We start from the raw sequence: 19,636 nt of genomic DNA on the forward strand, positions 1-19,636 counted from the left end.
TCTTAAATATTTTTTTATAAATTTACAAAGCACATTTAATTATCAAACACTTTATTTTCAAGTATAATAACAAAAATAAAACTATTTTTTTAAATCCGGTATTAATACCCGGTTATACTCGGACCCATACCTAGTTTTACTTAAACCCAATCATACACTACCCAGGTACATAGGGTTGGAATTTTCTCTTCAACACTTGTACCTAAACACTACCCAGTTTCTCCGATGATAGGAGTTGTGTTTGCTTGTCAACCCAACCCGACTCATCCCATACCATAAAAAAATCAAGGAGGCCTATTTACCAAGAAAACCTCAAATTAGGCATCCAACTAAAGTAATTAATTCAATCTTTTTTTTTTCTAAACGGGGACGGCACCCCGTCAAAACTTTTTTAATAAAAATTAAAAAAATAATAGTTACACCTAAAGAGCATTGGGTCTTCTGAGACATACTCCAAGAAGAACACCAACCTCAAAAACGCCTAAGGCCTTACAGAACGGGTTTTAACAAACCCCTACCCCAACCACTCTAACCAATACCAATTACTACTTCTAACTCTACTCGCGACCACGCACAGCCCAAGTATTACAAACATAAAACCTATTCAAAATCCAAACAAAAAACAAACGAAAACAACCAAAATCAAGACAAAATACAGTTCAAACAAAAAACATCAATCTTCAAAACTCTATCGACTTTCATACGCATCAGCAACAAACTTCAAGCTTCTAGCCATCATCCAAGTCAAACTCAAGTCCAATAACCTGCACTTACCACCAAACCCAGCAATACCTATCAGCAAATAAACAATCAATGTGAGTTTAATCCCAAGTCCCCAAATTTCACGCGAAAAACTAAACAATTGGTTGAAACTTCAAGTGATTTCATTTACAAAATAAATCATGAATCAAAGTAGAAAGCTATAGGAAAACCGAAAATGCATAAGACCAAACATTAGTATCTGAAAATAAAAGTCGGTTACATTAACGTTTAAGACATGAGAAAAATACACATGTCTCTGCGTCACAAAAACTAACTTTTTTTTAAACGAAAAAAAGGGTGTAGGTCAACCCGGGCTAGTTTAAGCGTCCCCAACCCACCCGCTTTGGCCATGTCACTATTTACACATGAACTTCATTTGCCTATCTCAGTATGTTTTTTTGCTAAAGCGGGTTGGTCATATACCTATTCGGACATTACGCGAAAAAAAAAATAATTCTGAAAGCCTCATCAAGTGACACGTGTCCCACAAAAGATTTTATTTATCAAGTAGATAGTAGATATAATAATGTGTAGAGAGAAATAGATCATTATGTGAGACTTTTGGTAAACTCAATAGTTAGCTTTGCTAAAATAGATTAGGATCAATGTTGGCTATCATGAAAGTATCATGTATCTATGTATCTGGGCAACTTAGAAGACACCCTCAAGCCAGTGTTGTTATAAGCCGAGCCCTGCCAATGTAACAAACTTGATAAATGAATAAGGCATAGTTATTAAAGTGAGCGCCCAGGCGCGCCTAGGCACAAATAAAGCCCCGGGCCCAACAAATCGCCCTGAGTGCACCCTCGCGCCTTTAATAACTATGCTTTAGGTTAGTTCATGTCATAGTTATTAAAGCGAGCGCCCAGGCGCGCCAAGGCGCAAATAAAGCCTCGGGCCCAACAAATCTCCTTGAGTGCGCCTTTGATAACTATGGAATAAGGATACCAATGTGTTATAAAAAATAAAAAAATATGCCATGTGTGATACAAAAAAAGTATAAATGTAATGTAAATATCTTACGAAAACAAATACATCAAAATGCTCAAAATCAATAGCATCCTCTTAGAATGATGTAATATTGAGGTTTCCTTATAACATTCAACATATTGTGTGCATATAAAAATACACATTTTTTTTTATCGGTGCGTAATGTGTGTATATAAAAAGTGCTTATGCTACCGTTCAATAATTCTCTTTTAAAAACCAAAAATTTATGCTAGCCACGGAGGAACTGAAGTCCCAACACAATTGAAAAGCACAGATGTTTTTTTGAAAGTGAAAACAATAAGTAAAATATGACCTATCTGGGTTTAACCCAATCGTAGAAAAATAAATACATTAACATACCTGAAATAATGAGCCTAATGAAGACTGGTTGAATCGGTAGCGATAGAACGAACGGCTGGCAAATGGCTATGATCACGATCCGAGAATCGTAGTGATGGAAAAGTATATGAAATCTAATAAATTCGACTATGCAATAGTTGTGGTGGGAGAGTACCTATATGCAGAGCTTTTAGGAGATCGACAGCTCAAATCTAACCATCCCTGAACCTGAACCAACCACCATCAACAGCTCAAATCACACACCCTTGATCATTGAATCATAGAATATTCTTGATGATTGAATCACATGCTGGCAAAAAGTTTCTTGAAGGGTTTTGAAGGAAAAATATTCTTTATTGCCATATCAAATCTAAAAAATGTGTTCCAACAGCCTAATAAGCTCACTACAACAAAACACATTTTTAATCCACAACTTCTTACACATGATGACTTTCGCCTTAAATTCCATTCTTTCTCCTTGAAAACAACTTTTCAAAACTGTTCTTGCTTCTAAAATGCCCACTAAAATGATTTAGTGAGACAGCAGACGAAGTTGATGAGGATGGTGACCCCTCATGATCAACATTAAATGATAAACTGGAATTATTTTAAACTTGTTTTCTGGGAATTGTAGTCTATTTAGGTATGTACGTGTTGTTTGAATGCAATTTCTATAGCTCACCACCTGTTTTCAAGACAGAAGAATTTCCAGAAAATCCAGGTAGATTTGCCGTGTCGATCAGTAAGTCTTTAACAATATAATTCAAAAAGTAAGCTGGCAAGACAGGCGAGTCAAAACTGTTTGTTTCAAAAAAGTATCAAATTTGGTGCAAGGGAAAACGGGTTCAGAACCATATGGGCTTGAGTTAAAAGAGCTCGTTTAAACATCAAATGCAATGTTATTAGGAAATAATCCTTGCGAAACGGGCAGGCGGGCCATATAAACTAACGGGTCAAAACGGACCATTTCAATAAAGTATCAATTGGGTTCGTGTCAAATTTAATCGAACCAATCTGTTTATAAGTAAATGTTCGTATTGCCACCTTTACCTATTAGTGTACTTTTATTTACTTGGGAAGCAGAAGTATTTGTAAAATTTTGATTCATGTCTGTTTAAGATGCTGCACTGCAAAACCACCAATACCTGCAACATCAACATACTTCTTTAACATAAAAAAAATCTACAAATCGTGTTCCCTGCAACTTGTATTATCCGTTTGCCAAAAACTAAACAAATAAACGAATTATGGAAAAGTAGAAAGGTAAACTTCAAGGGGATGGCAAAGTGGTAAGCAAGTGAGCCTCTCGTACCACTGGTTTTCTGCCTTTAACTGTTTGAAGGCCACCTACATGGCGCGTAAGTTGCGTTTTTTTTTTTCAAGAACTCGTTAGCAGGCTGCCTATGTAGAAAGAACAACAATGCACAAGAGTATATCGGCATTTAATCCTGTAAATTACCGGTTCATTGCAAATATGTGACACAGTCTTGCAAATTTTACAGAACATGATAATGAAAAAAGATGATAAAATATGAATACACTAATAGAGTTTAAATAATCAATCGTACCAACAAAAAGCCCTAACTTGCTGCTACTCATGTTTTGATATTTGATAATTGACAATCAACAGTTCAAATTCATCTTAAAAAAAACCCTAGCTCTAGGTTCTAATCATTCAAACCAAACAATTCATACAACAAACATAATCACTTGATCTATAATAATAATAATCCTAATGAATGGAAAAGAAAGAAAACCTTGGTTTTGGTCTTGATTTTGACTTCAAGAGATTGGATCCTCGTGGAAAAGAAAGAAATCTCTGTATAGGTGAAGATATTAGCGTCAACGTAGACTCTGAAACCGCCTTGCGACCGTCATCACAAATGGGGAATGAGAACGCTGAACGCCAATTAGGGTTTCGCAGAATCATTGATCGATGGAGAAAATCAAGGGAAATATATATGGCAGATCATCTAGCATCAACAAAAAATCAATCTAGGGTTTGTAAATCGAACAAAAAACAATAAAATTCTAAAAAACTTTGAAAAAAAAACTGTAAAAGTTAAAAACATACCTATATTCAGAAATTGGAAGCAAGAATTGATGATTAACACGGATTATATTGATTCTTGATGATTGTTGATGCAATTCCTGGTGGTTATGAAATCTTGATTCCTTGCAAAATGGAGTGAACGGCCATAATAACGGATATAACACATTATTTTGTATTAAATCTTGACAAAAAAAGTGTTTTTGAGTGTCAATTCGGCACCATGTTTGGACCGATAGTAAAATTGACCAGTATTCAGAAAATAAATAGATAGGGTGGGGTGATTAAACCCCAACTTAGCATCCAACTTGCAATCTCACACCAGTTGCATATCATACCTACCTTCTCCTTTTTATTATTCAGATCTATCATTTGAAAAGAAAGGTTACAACGTTACCAATGAATTTCCTTAAGAGTATCATGGATGAAGCAATTATCAATTGTTTTCATCCTAAGCAAATCATCAACTTGAGCCGTGAGCTCCACAAATAAAAATAACTGGAAAGTTAGTAAAAGGACTACATGGCTGAAACTCTTATCATTCGAGCTCATGCGATTTATGATAAAATCTGTTGCTGACGTCCCCTTAATTCCACCCACAATTGTAATTCTTCCAAACAACATATCAGCATTCCTCTGTAAGCAATAAAAAATCTTGCATCAATGGTTTAGGACACCTTTAATTTGGTTCTATATCTACTTCTTTAAAATTTAGGGAAGTATTTGTTTTAATTAAAATCAATCCCTAAATTTGAAATATCTAATCAACATAACACAAACGATGACAGTACATTTGATCGTAATTCGTAACCAAATCATTTGATATCATTTTCATTAACAATCGCCTGATGCTTGTAATTCCAGTAGCCAAATCAATATCGCCCATCTGGTACCAATGCAGTCATCATCGGGGAAGTTAAGCTTTTCCGGTGGCAACCAGATGGCCGTTGGTCACTACTATTATCGAGAAAGCAAACAAAATGAGCAAAATCGTCAGGTAGAAATGTGGTTCCTTTTGAACTATTTAATAAGAATTCACATAATATAAAGCAAAATCATCAATACCAACTTGATAAAATCAAACGCTTCAAAAGGATAGGGAAATCTTACTACGATTTAACCTTAATTTTAGTAATCTTACCTTAGATCTGAAGGACGGCCAAGCCAAAACATATGTTGTATAGATGAAATCGGGAGAAGATTGTGCAAAATTGAGAGGGATTTTTGATTGTTGAGAATTTTAGGAGGAGCATCAACGATGTCGTGATCTTGTGGAACTGAGGATCTTGGTATAGGCTGCAACTTTGTTTTTTTTTAGGGTTTGTAAAGTGTCTGAGAGAGGAATGAGAAAAAAAGACATATAAACTATCCGTCATGCTTGACCCGAATTCAGGATTTCGACCCGAATAACAAACGGATCCCGTGTCCAAAAGAAAGTAGAGTATTTAGAACGATTCCCTCCCAAAATCAACCTCTACTCCACCATAAAATGCCACATCAGCAAAATAGCTCCACCATCACATACCACATGGACCAAATCATCACATCACATTTATTAATATATATAGATAATAACTAACTGGGTACTTTAGCATGAGATTTGTTGTTTTTTAATTGAGTTAATTACATAGTTAGTCCCTGTGGTTTGCACAAAATAACATATATAAGTACTAATAGTTTAAAATCACCTTCTAGAGTATTAACTTTTCATTTTGTAACGTTTGAAGGTATTAACTTTTAGGGTATTAACATAGTTAGTCCATGTGGTTTGCAGAAAATAACATATTGAGGTACTAATAGAATGTGATTTTAAACCTATAAATAACGTTAATACCTCCAAATGTTACAAAAAGAAAAGTTAATACCCTAGAATGTGATTTTAAACTATTAGTACCTAAGTATGTTACTTTGTGCAAACCACAGGACTACCTATGTAATTAACTCTTTTTAATTCAACAATTTAAATTATTAAACTTAAAAATTGGGATGTTACATACTTCCAATAAATAGGAAAAAAAAACATCATTAAACAAAACCATTGTAACAAAAAGTATACACTACATACTACAAAATCTCCACCAAAATGGATTTTACAAATATATGTGTGACGGAAAAACACAAATGGATTTTGTTTATATATTAGTAAGATCACTTAGGAGGTATGATAAATTATGTGCAAATACGTGGTATGATAAATTATGTGCGAATACTTTATAGTTTATATGTGTTAAGCGGCTCTTGGAGTTCCTCCAAACACTTCAATAGGAAATCTAAAAGAAGACATTCCAGTGAAGTGAAGTGTTTAGAGGAACTCTAAGGAACATTTGACTTTATTCAATGTGTTTCATGAATAATCATGCCATAGTTACAAGTATATATAGAAAAATTATGAATACTTTAGTAGTTTATAGTTTACATGTGTTAAGCGGCTCTTGGAGTTCCTCTAAATACTTCTGTAGGAAATCTAACACAAGACATCCCAATGAAGTGTTCAGAAGAAGAACTCTAAGGGACACTTGACTTTATTCAACGTTTTTTATTAATAATCACGCCATAGTTACAAGTATATATAGAAAAAGAAATATTCCAAGGAAGCATAGTTCAATAGTTATGTGCATTGCAAGGTTGAACATGGTTGGCATTCTGTCTACTATAGTTAAATCGTATTTTAAGGTTCATGTAAAAAGTTCAAATAGATTTTAAAAGTAAGAAATCTTGTTGAGGATCATATATGATTAGTATTCATATTCTCATTTCATCACCCATCCCTTACATATTACTAGGTTCAAGCTATGACTTCATACATATTGTCCTAGGATTCCATACGCACGGGTCGAGACGTACAATATTTATCATCGCTTTAAACTCGCTCATGATCATCGTTGTTTAAACTTCTTCACGAATATAACAGCACACATGACCAGAATATGAATCTGTTTAACCGAAATAGATTAATATTCCTTTGAAGAAAAGAAAAAATAATTTCGAGTGGAATAAATATACATTTATATACTGTTTTGATTTACCATTGACATTTTTGTAAAAGCTTAGATATATGATTAATAGCCTTTTTTTTTTTTTGCACAGACAGGCTTGGGCCCAAACAAAGCCCAAAGCCCAGCTTGGTAAAAACTTGATTCTGTCTGGTCCTATGGGCTACGCATATGGACAAACTTAGCGATATTAGATCAGTTCTTATTACTATTACTATATTAGGGGAAGGTTCATTTGAGAAGAAATTTTATTGAGAAGAAAAAGAACAAAGGGTAATTTTGTAAAATATTAAATAGTTTTTTCACTTATCTCATTTATTATCATTTTTGACTAATTAATTACTAGTATCCTCCACACTAACTTTTGTTGCCTACACACATCAAAAGTTATCTTACATATTTCGAAATTCATCCTACACGTTGAAATTTATCCTACACAACTCGTAATTTATCCTACACAACTCGTGATTTATCCTACACTTTAAATTATTTTATTTTATTTTTTTGAAAAAATATATATTTTGAAGATAAGTTACAAAAAATTTAATGTAGTTAGCTATTAAAGAGGAAGACTAGAAATTAATGACCTATGTAGATTTACCAATGTACCCTTATAGTAACATTAAATACTTATATTAAATGAAGTAAAATAAAGCATTCTTATTGGTTAAAATTTCTTCTTTTTTGTTCTTACAAAAAATTTCTTCTCATTTGAACTCTCCACTACTATATTATTATTTTATATAACATATACAAAGATAATGGCAAGGAATAGTGTTTCTCTGCCATCGGTCGAAATGGGCGGCCGCCCCTCCTCTATTGGACCAACTATGTTATTATTTTATATCCAATTTAAAATTACGGTTTTGCCCCCAGTTTAAAATTACGCTTTTCTCACAACTAAAAAATATAATAACCCTTTTGCCAGCAGCTAAAATTACGATTTTGTCATCGATTCAAAAATTACGATTTTACCCTCAGCTTTTTATTTTATACCCGCTTTAAAATTACGGTTTTGCCCCTACTTTAAAATTACGTCTTCGCCCTCAGTTCAAAATAAAATTATACTTTTGCCCCTAGCTCATAATTACGATTTTTCACTCGGTTCAAAATTACGATTTCACCCTCAGTTTAAAATTACTTTTTTGCCCCTAGCTAAAAATAAAAATATGGTTTTCCCCTACCTCAAAATTACGATTTTACCCTCGGTTCAAAATTATGATTTTCCCCAGTTCAAAATAAAAATATGACTTTACACCTAGCTAAACCGAAAATACGATTTCGCCCTCGGTAAAAAAAACTTACGCTTTTACCCTCAGCCAAAACTACGTTTTCGCCCCAGTTCAAAATAAAATTTTGTTTTTCCCCCGGCTCAAAATTACGATTTTACACTAGTTTATTAATTTATACCTACTTTAAAATTACGGTTTTTTCCCCGGTTTAAAATTACGTCTTTGTCCCCAGTTCAAAAGAAAATTATGCTTTTGCCCCCAACTAAAATTTATGATATTCCCCTCGGTCCAAAATTACGATATCACCCTTAATTTAAAATTACGTTTTTTGCCCCCAGTGCAAAATAAAAACATGGTTTTCCCCTAGCTAAAAATTAGGATTTTATCCTTGGGAAAAATTTTGATTTTTCCCCCAAGTAAAAGTAAAAATATGACTTTGGCCTCAGCTAAAAATCGTGTTAAGGAGCTGCCTAACACTCCGTTTACTTTTTCTTTCTAGCAAAACTATGGTACTGTTTTTTTAATTTGTTAAGAATTATTTGGCTATCGCCCCGCAACGCGGACGTGGCAACACCTAGTTATATTATCTATAATAACATTTGGGTAGAACCTTGTGAACAGTACAATAATTAGTCAAAATTTGCTTCTTATTTACAGAATTGCCATGGCTTTCAACCGAGTGAGCGGACCAGAGATTGGGTAAGAGAGAGAAGAAGAAAGAGAGGGACAATCAAAGGCAGTTTAGGTATTTGATCCCCAGGTCCACATTGTTTCTTCTCCCAGATCCACGTTTCCTCAGCCGCTACAGTTCCTTGCCTACCTTTCTAACCCTTTACGCCTCTTCAACATGTTGTTTCTTCAACAAGTTGTTGAAGAAATGGAGAAGCCAGAGACCCAGACTACGGCATCCGGTGGCGGCGCTGAGCAATTTAGGTTCGAAGTACGTTCTTTGTTTCTATATTGCATTTTATTGCTAGATTAGATATGGAGTCTAAACCGTAGGTGACGTTGATTATTCCGGTGTATAGAGGCGTTGGTGTTAACCGCCGACGGCGACGACCTCCCGCCTCCAGATAATAGCGTTGGTGATTTTTATGCCTTTTCATCACCAATTATGCAATTTTTATCCTTGGTTTATGTTGTTTGGATCTTGAGTTGGATTTTTCTTAATTCCATTCATGGTGTATGGTTCATGTAGTTCGTTTGTTATGCAGGTGGGTTTTGCCACAATTTTAGAAGACAAAATCCCCATGGATATAAAGATATTGGAAGGGCAATAAATTATGGTTCTTTGGGCTCTGGCATCATTGCTGATCATGCAACTTCAAGCAATGAAATTTGGTGGTTGATTTCAGTTTTTGGGGGAAGTTCTCATGTGTAAAGTTGTAAGTATCATCTCCTCATATTGTATGTTATTTTTCTTTTTATTAGTTCATTTACGTGGATGTAATTCATTTGTGGATACTGATCAAATGATCACAACCTTACTTTTACATAGTTCAGAACTTCAGATTACATGAATAGTTGAATACAATGCAAAATCTGATTTTTTTTATTATATATTCTTCTTTGATATCAAAACAACTGTTTGATTATATTTTTGTGAGGACAAATACAGAGAAACTAAATTTATTGGTCCCTTTTAACTTTGCTATTTTTCAGTAGTTGAGTTCTAACTTTTAACTTTGTGTATTTCTTAACTTTTAATTAGTTGATATTTAATGATAACTATAATATAATGGGTAGCAAGTTTATACTCGGCTGACACGATTCCATCATAATTCATTAAAGATTGAAAATTTCAAAACTTTTATGCTTGGTAATTTGTTCTCAATGCAGATTATCACATGATGGCTGTCGGAGGAAAAGATCATGGGATTGAAGGAAATGCTCAAGGAATGCATACTGATAATAACGGAACTATAATGGTTGAATGGCTAAAAGAAGGACTTCCCAAGCAACGGATGAAACTAATCAAAAACGAACTTAAACAACCGATATAAGCTATAAGATATCAACCCCTAGAAGATTCCATTGCTTAGTTGAGTTTTTATTAATGTGAAACTTGAAAGCCTCATTATTTGATCACTTGGAATGTAAAATTGAAAACCAAACAGGTGTATGCGGATGGGAATGGAACCATACACTATGAGACTATGACGAGTTCATAACAACAACAATGCATATGAAAAAAATATCCACTACTTTGATTAAAAAAAAACAACAATGGGTAAGCACACTTTTAAAGAATAATGTCAAAGAATTCATGATGGTTTGTTAAGTTTTATGGCCTCCTTTGACACAAGGTGCATAACTATTGAAGAAATGTAGCAATTTATATGCAAATACGATGGAAGGGGACATAAAAGAGATGGTATCCGAGACTGACACCGGTATGATGATATGATACATGTTGCATGCAGCAAATAAACGAAAAGGTATATTTACTACCTACCTTATATTTGTAGGATAAACTATGATAAGTTTGTAACAATGATTTGAAAGGGGAACAGAAGAAAAAGTATAAATCCAAAGACGTTCTTATACCCGGTATATTAGTTCAATTCATTGTACACAGACATGCAAGTACATGAATAATATAAAGCTTTGTATGGTGGTTGTTTACTACCTACCTTATATTATGTTTACTTGATTCACTCTTAAGAAGGCACATAATCAGTTATCCAAAACCAATTATCATAACTTATTCTCAAAAGACGCAGAACCCGCTGCGAAGCGCGGGAGTATTTTCTAGTTATATATAACATTTAGGGTAGGAAGTTAGCTACAGTGTCAAATACTTGTCTTTCCATGATTGGTGCACAACTTAATCAACACAAGGTACAAGCTCCAACATTTGTGAATTGGGAACAAACAACACAGCACGACATCACCAAACCACTACAGCACCGTAACAGTTTTGACAGTTACCACGTCGGTAAAAGGCCTTCACTGACCACCGCCGGTACTACCATCATGGGTTTCGTTGGTCCAAGTTTCTAACCTTTTCCTTTAGAGTAAGCATCGGCCAGAAATAGTTGGTCTCATGTTTTTGTCGACCACCTCGTAACCTCCGACAATCACTAACCGCGCGAGTTACGGTATCTCAACAGGCGAGAGAGAAAATATATAATCGGAGACGATGATAAGTCACCGCCGCTGTCGCTAGAACCCTAAAAGAGTAGCCATGGCAGCAGCAGTTTTGCACACGAATCATCACCTCCGTTCCCGATCTACAACATGCAACAACCGTCGAGTCGCCATCGCTGCTTAACGAATTCGCCGGACCCCTAAAAGGTGTAGGTTATGCCATGAGTCTCGAGAGGAAACAACGGGTTCGTCTAGAGTTTTGGTGTGTTGGTGGTGGATTAAAAGGATTGACAAGAGACATGGTTCGGGAAACATGCGTTGAAGGTGAAACCGTGGCGATGATGTTGAACTGGAATGTTGAGGATGAAGAACAAGAAGTAAACAAAAAAGCTTTGATTCTGGTCTTTTTTCCTTTAATTTGTTTTACTAAATCTTATATTAAAATAATTATTATTTTCTCCACCACTCAATTTCTTAACAAAATATATATGTTTACAGATAAGTGAAACTAGAGAGAGAGCAGAAAGCCACTATCGTCGGCAGCCTGTTAGATGTCAGGTGGGCCTTGACGATGGTTTTAATCATCGCCGGTGGTTATCTTATACCTATGTTGCTCTTCGCTTGCATCTCGTGGTCTTTGTTTTCGCCTTCGAACTCTTGGGGGTTTTTAGATTTGAAGTTTTCCGACCCCCCGAACTTTTCGCTCAAGAGTGTTATATATGTAGTTTTCGTATAGAAATTTTTGGGTATATACGTTTTCGACCCCCCGGTTCTACAGAAATTTTTAGGTATATACGTTTTCGACCCCCCGTCATTCGAGTCAAGCTTCGCCACTGCTAATCATATAACAATACGAACCGAAATATCTAATGAAAACATCTGTACTACAAAGTAACGGACTTAAATAAAAATACTATGATGTCAAGAAAAAAAATCCGTACCTTGTTAGCAAGGAAAGCAAAACCAAATAATCAAGTCGACACCGAAAACCAAGAACCTATAATCCCGTTACAGCCCGAATTAGTTTTATAATAAATTAATCTCGTTAATAGACCCGTTCCTTTAAATTTTCCGGACTATGAATCTGAATCTAAACCTTTATCTTTATTAACTATTCTTAATTAGAAAAAGAAACTATGTAGTTCGTTGCCTTGATTTCAACACTAGATTATTCATTTTTGCAACATAACGGGAAAATAATGAAATTGAAACCTTTTTGTTCATGTACATTAGCAATTTAAAAAAAAATACATTTGATTTGTTTTGATCATTATTCGAAGCTATAATTAGATACAACAAGAACCCCTTTTGTTATGCTATTATGAGCTCATCCGGAATTGATGAGGCCCTTTAAAGAAAGATCTAATTGTTCTAATTCATATTTGTAGTAATATTTATTAGAAATCCCAATTGTTCCTTTCATGACTTTATACAGTAGTAATACTAAATTAAGTTATACCCATATATTTCCAAAGCCTTTCTTACTTGGTGATAGTGCAAGTCATGAGACATTTATATCTATATGCTTTCTACAAACATGTTTTCACTAATGTATTTTCTTTTATACTGACAAACATTAATGTAATAGTTAGTTAATTTATAAAACAACATTAGCTGCTAAATAGTTTGATCTGCAAGAACTAAAAGAACGAACATGAATTTGTATATTCATTATATATTGTAGATTCATAGTCCAAGTCTCCGGAACAAAACGATAACCTTAACAGCCCAACTCGAATACACTATACATGTTATGAACTGTATAGGCTACCACAAGCCCAACCTAGTGGCCCGTTTAAGAAGCCCAACAAGAGAATGGATCTGTGGGAACGTTGAAGGAAACCTAGCTGGATATAACATCGGGTTTTTCATAGTGCAGGGGATTATGACGAATATGATTATTGTGTGTCTTCTTCCCCATCTCTACTCTCTGTAATTTCTAGTTTCCCATCCCCTTCTCTATTACTATCCTATACTACTTTCGGTTTCTTCATTGTAATCGTTCATAGATCTATAAAATACTATTTCTGTTTGAATTGTTGATTAGTTGTGAAATATCAATTAACAACATTGGTGCTTTCATTGATCCTTAGCATCAATGGCTTTGGAAGATCTCGAACCACAATTACCTCGTTTCACTGGCTCCGATCCTAACTCGTGGATTTCTCAATCCGAGCTATACTTACGTTTTTACTCAATCTATGGGGATGAAAGATTCTCATACGTTATTGAAGTATTTGAGGATGGACCATTCTACTGGTTCAATTCCTGGTTTCGGAGCGATGACCTCACATTATCTGCCCTCCAGGTGTTTGATGAAATGCCTAATAGTATTGAACAAGAAATTGCGAATGAAGTTCATGAAACCAATAATGACGAGGTATTAGAAATTCACACTGAATCTCTTGTTACTGTTAATGAGTCACTAGAAGTAAAGGATGCTCAAATGGTTATATTAGATTATATTTTTGTGCCTCAAAGTGTTACAACGAGTATAAATTTATTCTCGACTGGTGATTTGATACAAAATGCTATGGTAGAAACCAACAGTTGTGTTGTAGATTCTTCGGTTGCTTCAATAGTTAGTACCTCATTTGCATGGAAACCAGGTTTGATTGAACATCTTGTTCAGGTATCTCATAGGAAATTGGTTATTCCTACTGCTAGTGTACTTAAATTACAGTTAGGGAGTTCTCCTTTGGTAATTTCGGATCCTAGTTCACCTTTTGGTGTTGAAGTTATGGCAACGGAACACTGTTTGGTTAATGGTTCATCCTATGTTGAAACTTTTCAATGTCATAACTCGATTTTGGACCATGTCACTGCAGTTACGGGTCAGGTGATGCGGAATTCTGCACCTCTACCATTGTATACCTACATCTCATTGTTAAGCACACCACCTACAGCTCGATACCAAGATCCGGAACCACCCGACCCGTATATAACCCTTACTTCAGCATCTATTCCAGTATATCTGCAACCAACACTCATTGTTCCTGTTGTTTGTACAATATCTTGCACTTTTCGTAGTTTTCTTATTATCAATGATGGTCCTTATTTGTTTTCTATGGCTGACATGCGCGAATCCGTTTTAGGGGTTATTAATGTTCCACTCGCTGATGAACAACTTCATTTATTTAGGTATGTTGTGGTGCTTAAACCAATTTGGCAATTTTGGAAAAATCATAGTGTTTTTATTGGTCCTTTGCTCCAAGGGGCGCACAATTGGTTGTTAGATATATCACTAGTTGTTACAAAATTTGAATGGAAACTGGTTTGGAAATGTGGTTTGGTTGTAAAATTGAGGGACACGAATGGTTTCACTGAGCATTATTGTTTCTACTACAAATGTGCTACTGATGTTCATGGCAGCTCCAATTATCCTTCTACTGTTTCTCAGGATCCTATTGTTGTAGGAAAGGTGTTGTGGGGTACAAAAATGCAGCCACAACAACATCATTGCCTGGCATCGTATGCAACGGTTCTCCACATGGCGCCGACTAGAACTAGGGACGCCTTTGCTTACAACTTCATCGCTCAACATAAATGGGTCACTGCAGATCTGGTAGTGTATGCTTGGAATAACCTCAAACCCATATTTCCTTTTCTGGTTTCGATTCGAGCTTACAACTTCATCGCTCAACATAAATGGGTCATTTGATCATTGCACATTCTCAAAATCACTTCATATTGCTTTCTCTGGAACTTCCTGGAGTTCAAGCAAGTTTTCTTAAGTTCCAAATTCGTGGTAAGGACCATTGTAAGTGTTCTTAGCTCCCTAAGTTCAAGTTTTATTAGTCTAATGACCAAAAGTCAAAGCCATCGTAATTAAGCTTTGACTTAGTAATTAATCACTAATGGTCCAGCCATTATTCGAATTAAAAGTGGCTATGAGTTGGTAATTATGTAGGTAATAAACCCTTAAAAGGGCACCTACTAATTCCCACTCTAACTTGGTCAATTGTCGGGTCAAACTTAAAATTAAAAAGTCAACAGAAACTATTTTTGCAAATAAATTCATAACTAGCAATGTAGAGGTTATGGAACATGTTTTAACATTAAAATAACTTGGTAAATAATGTAAGAACATGTCTAAGCATGTTCAACCCGACAATTCTGAGTTTAAGCTCGGTTCGGAACCGAAAGTCGCAAAAGTAGACTTTTGCTTTGACTTTCAGTTCTGGCCCGATTTAGCTTAGTTTAGATATCCCTTTGGGTTCCATTAGGACCATATTACATGTTAGTATAACCCTATGAGATTATACAATATGGTTCCTTTGTAATCCGAATCATTGCATGTTTCCGTTAAATGCTTAATTGTTGACCATTATGCCCTTTTGATATTAAAACGAGATTTTTTAAAATGTGAGAGGACAAAAACCTTTATTACTGATTTATAAACATGCCCTAAAAATTTGACATCAGTTTGTGGTCTAAATTAGGAGTTATGCTCAATATCGTAAATTGAAGCCTTTTTATTAATTAAACGACAATTTCGGCATAAAACCTATTTAAACCCAAATTTTGACACCAAACCTTTTACCCACTGATGTAATATAATATTCAGGGATTTTTGAAGATTTTTGTTGAATTTTAAAATGACCATAACATAGGGTTCTTGCATTGACTCGGTAATTAACGGTTATGCCCTTTTTGCTAATAAAATGAGTTTTACACATCCTTTGCATATCAAACCTTTTTCTACTGATTTTATATATTAAATAAATTATTTTAAACAGTAAAGGTGTTCAAAATCTCAAATTCCCTTATTTAACCCGAATACCGTCAAATACCGACTTTTATGCGATTTAGGCGCATAGTATGGTTTAAAACCATATTTGGCACCTAAAGCTTGTTACCTACTGATGTTATGAATAAATTTTTATACTTTAACAGTAAGTAAAAGTTTTGAACTCAGATTTCCAAATTTGACTTTTAAGGCTTATGTGAAATGACCAAAATGCCCCTATGGTGCATAGTTTGGCCATAAATGATAAATTTCTGACATATATGATATCTTACTGATATAACCTACTAAAATAAATATTTTTACCGGTCAGTTTAGACCAGAATCTCAGATTGATATTTAATCTCTTTTATAATTCTTAAAATGACCAAAATACCCCTACGGGGCTTAAATTGGTTTTAAATCCGTTTTGGGCATAATGAAAGGTATCCTACTGATATCATAACATATTTAAGGCATATTAATTTATGAAACCTGTATATGACTCATATGGTTACCCGTTATGCATTATTCACATTCGGTGCGGTTTATGTAACTAGTTCGCATAAATTTACCGAAACGGGTCAAACCTTATCATTTTTGCTTCAAAATCCAGAATCTGTTTAGTTTACCCGTATTATACAAGTCTTCATACTTGTCGGGTCTAAATCACATTCTAATCCGGTCTTCGCTTAATCTTGCGTTTTGAACCGTAAACCTTTCTTTAAAACTAACCGGTCTAAGTTTAAACTTAAGTAAGACCCGTTAGGAATCTAATAGGTTATTAAAACCTTCGTTCCAGATTTAGAAGCCCAGTAAAAGATATTTGCACTTGCTGATTGTATACGGCTGAGATAAATTGTATATTTTGCTCAGGTAAATACTTTTAACTTATTTTCCCTTATACGGGCTTGGGGTACGATATATAAAATATAATCATATGAAGGTTAAATCATTGAGATAACCCGTTTAATCTGTTTTGTTTGTTTTAAGCCTTGGGGGGGGGGGTTAATGACCATGTCCTGGATATCCTCGGCTCATTCATTGAAATAGCCACGACTTAAGCACGGGGTGTAGGCATACACCTGCCGGTGCGTATGTAAAATAATGTACCCGCTTGTTCGAGAATAACTCGCCGTGGGTTATATTATGTGGTGTGTCTATTAATCTTTAACCCGGTATTTCTAACCCGGGCTACTGAACGTATAACAAACATATAATTCTTTTACAAGATTATTTTTAAATAATTATCCCAAGTTATAAAAGATAATTTGTGCATTGTGCATTTAAATCAATTTTCTTAAAACATTTTCAAAAGTGTCGATTAATTGTATTTACCAGTGTAAATTGGCGTATTTTCCAAAAAGGTTAAGTGCGGGTACTAAGCGTAATGGGCTGGAACTCCTGAGTGAATAAATGAAAAGTCTTGCAAGCTTTTATCACTTTAAATCTGTAGAACAATATTTCTTTTTATCTTTGATCCGCCTGTGGATCCATCCTACTTTTTGTTGTGTAATATTTATGTTACTTTCATTCGGTTTGTAATATTATTACTTTTAGACTTCCGCTGTGCGTTGAACTGTGATAAATTGACTATGATGATATCAACTACGTCACAATACTCCCCACCGGGCCCACCGGTAATACGTGGAAATATCGGTGTGTGACAGGTTGGTATGAGAGCCAACATTGAGTGAATTAAACACTAGCCTTTTGTGTTTAATTCCAATGACACAGTTGCACATTCCTTGACTTCCGAGTCTAGGCAAGGGACTTAGGACTAATCCTAATCTTTTATTTTTTCCTTTATTGTTTTCCTTTGTTGTTTCTTTTGTTTGTGTTGGCAGGAACAAGAAAATGCCACCGCGTATTAGAGGAAGAGGAAGAGGCGGTAAAGCCCCAATTTTCACCAGTCATGACCATGAGGCCGGGCCATCACACCGGCGAACTCCTTCAGTAACCATGAGCACTAGTCCTCAAGAAGATTGGAGGACCTACTTTGAGCCTGTGAGGCGTTCTGTCTCGCTTAGCTCCTCACCTTCGTACCACGATTCTTTCGGGCTCCATCAAGGCAACGAGTCCGATCATTCACGCTATTCCTACTTGCCATTGCAACGGTCGAGTTCTCACTGCGACTTTCAGGACCCGACCCCGTACTTCCAGAGCTGGTTCAATCTAGTAAACCAGGTTCAAGAACAAGAGGGTCCAAACCCTCTGGGACCCGTTGACCATTATCCTGAGATGCAGGATATGGAAATGGATGATGACCACGATCCTGCCGAGCCGCCAACTGGGACGCCCACGCATCCCATAGAGATTTCCGACGGATAATCCTTTCACGGTTTGCCATACAGGGGTCTAAACAACTTTGCAGAAAGGTGGGCCACCTACCCTTGGGAGTTCACTCCTCCGTTCAACCCACCTCAACAGCAGCAGCAGGATCCCTCTGAGGATTCGCGTTTCCAGGTGGTTACGCCACTGCCACCACCGCCGCCAGAGCAGCAACCGCCTCCCGAGCCACCGAGGCGGAGAAGATCAGGAGCACGGATGTCTGTGCGAGGGGGATTTCACTTCAGCACCCCCCAATACTCCAGTGGCAGTCACTACCCGCCACTGTGTGAAGACCCGCAGATGGAAGGGCCTTTCTGGCTACAATTACTACAACGCCCCTGATGTTGACCCGTATCTCGTAGCGGCAAACTACAATGCTCTTCATCCTGAAAGGCCCTACGGAGCTTCCTACCAGACTGGATTCCCGGCATATGGGTATCAATACCCACCACCTCTTCAGCCTCAGCCGCAGCAGTAACCGCAACCGCCACTTGTCCAACCGTCGCAGCAGTAGGAGATCATTCAAAGGTTGAATCAGGTGGAACGGGATGTTCAGAGGGAGCGTAAGAGCCGTCGGGGTCTACTTAAGGGTTTGGCTGATTTAATCAAGGGGAAGAACAAAAGGGATTATTGAAATTCCTTATTTGTTTGGTTTGTATTTTTAATTTCATTTAAGTCCCTGCGTGGACATCTATTTATGTATCTAGTCCCTGCGAGGACTTGTATTTTTAGTTTAGCCCCTGCGTGGGCAAGTTATTTGTGTAAAAGTCCCGTTTAGGGAAAATATGTACTCCTTTTAAAAAATTTAATGGAATGTTTGAATTCAAAATTTCATTTCATTTGTCATCATATGCATGAATATAATATGTGAAATAAATCAAAATATCATTCCTTTTGTAAAATCTGCCATTATATTTAACAAAATCTTAAAGGCCTAGCATGTGTCATTTTAAAACAGGGCCATGATGGTAGTTCCTTTTTAAGATTCAAATCCTTGTTAATATCTGAAAACATGTTAACACTCCTAGTAAATGTGATTCGATAAAATCTCATAAGTCATCCTTATATTGGATTCTTCCAATTCCTTTTCTCTATTTATTGTTTAATCATCCATTAGTGATGA

The 19,636-nt window shown here is 35.7% G+C and overlaps 2 long non-coding RNA genes across 8 annotated transcripts; one reads left to right on the forward strand and one right to left on the reverse strand.

The window, feature by feature from the left end:
• Nucleotides 1-515: 515 nt before the first annotated feature.
• LOC110939789 lies at nucleotides 516-5,639 on the reverse strand. 7 transcript variants are annotated; one of them, XR_004861482.1, is made up of 7 exons: nucleotides 5,283-5,636; nucleotides 4,933-5,098; nucleotides 4,166-4,777; nucleotides 3,849-4,064; nucleotides 3,142-3,236; nucleotides 2,267-2,319; nucleotides 516-2,167 (listed from the first exon to the last, which is right to left on the reverse strand). It is a non-coding gene; the product is annotated as an uncharacterized LOC110939789 (long non-coding RNA). The 7 variants fall into 7 exon arrangements; XR_004861479.1 differs by having other exon boundaries at nucleotides 516-1,454; nucleotides 2,113-3,236; nucleotides 5,283-5,639; XR_004861477.1 differs by having other exon boundaries at nucleotides 516-2,319.
• Nucleotides 5,640-9,200: 3,561 nt separating this feature from the next.
• LOC110938470 lies at nucleotides 9,201-10,275 on the forward strand. The gene is made up of 3 exons (XR_002591417.2): nucleotides 9,201-9,306; nucleotides 9,581-9,751; nucleotides 10,206-10,275. It is a non-coding gene; the product is annotated as an uncharacterized LOC110938470 (long non-coding RNA).
• Nucleotides 10,276-19,636: the final 9,361 nt, after the last annotated feature.

This window comes from Helianthus annuus, chromosome 6 (genome assembly GCF_002127325.2).
Source record: "Helianthus annuus cultivar XRQ/B chromosome 6, HanXRQr2.0-SUNRISE, whole genome shotgun sequence".
In the NCBI taxonomy this organism is placed as follows: domain Eukaryota; kingdom Viridiplantae; phylum Streptophyta; class Magnoliopsida; order Asterales; family Asteraceae; genus Helianthus; species Helianthus annuus.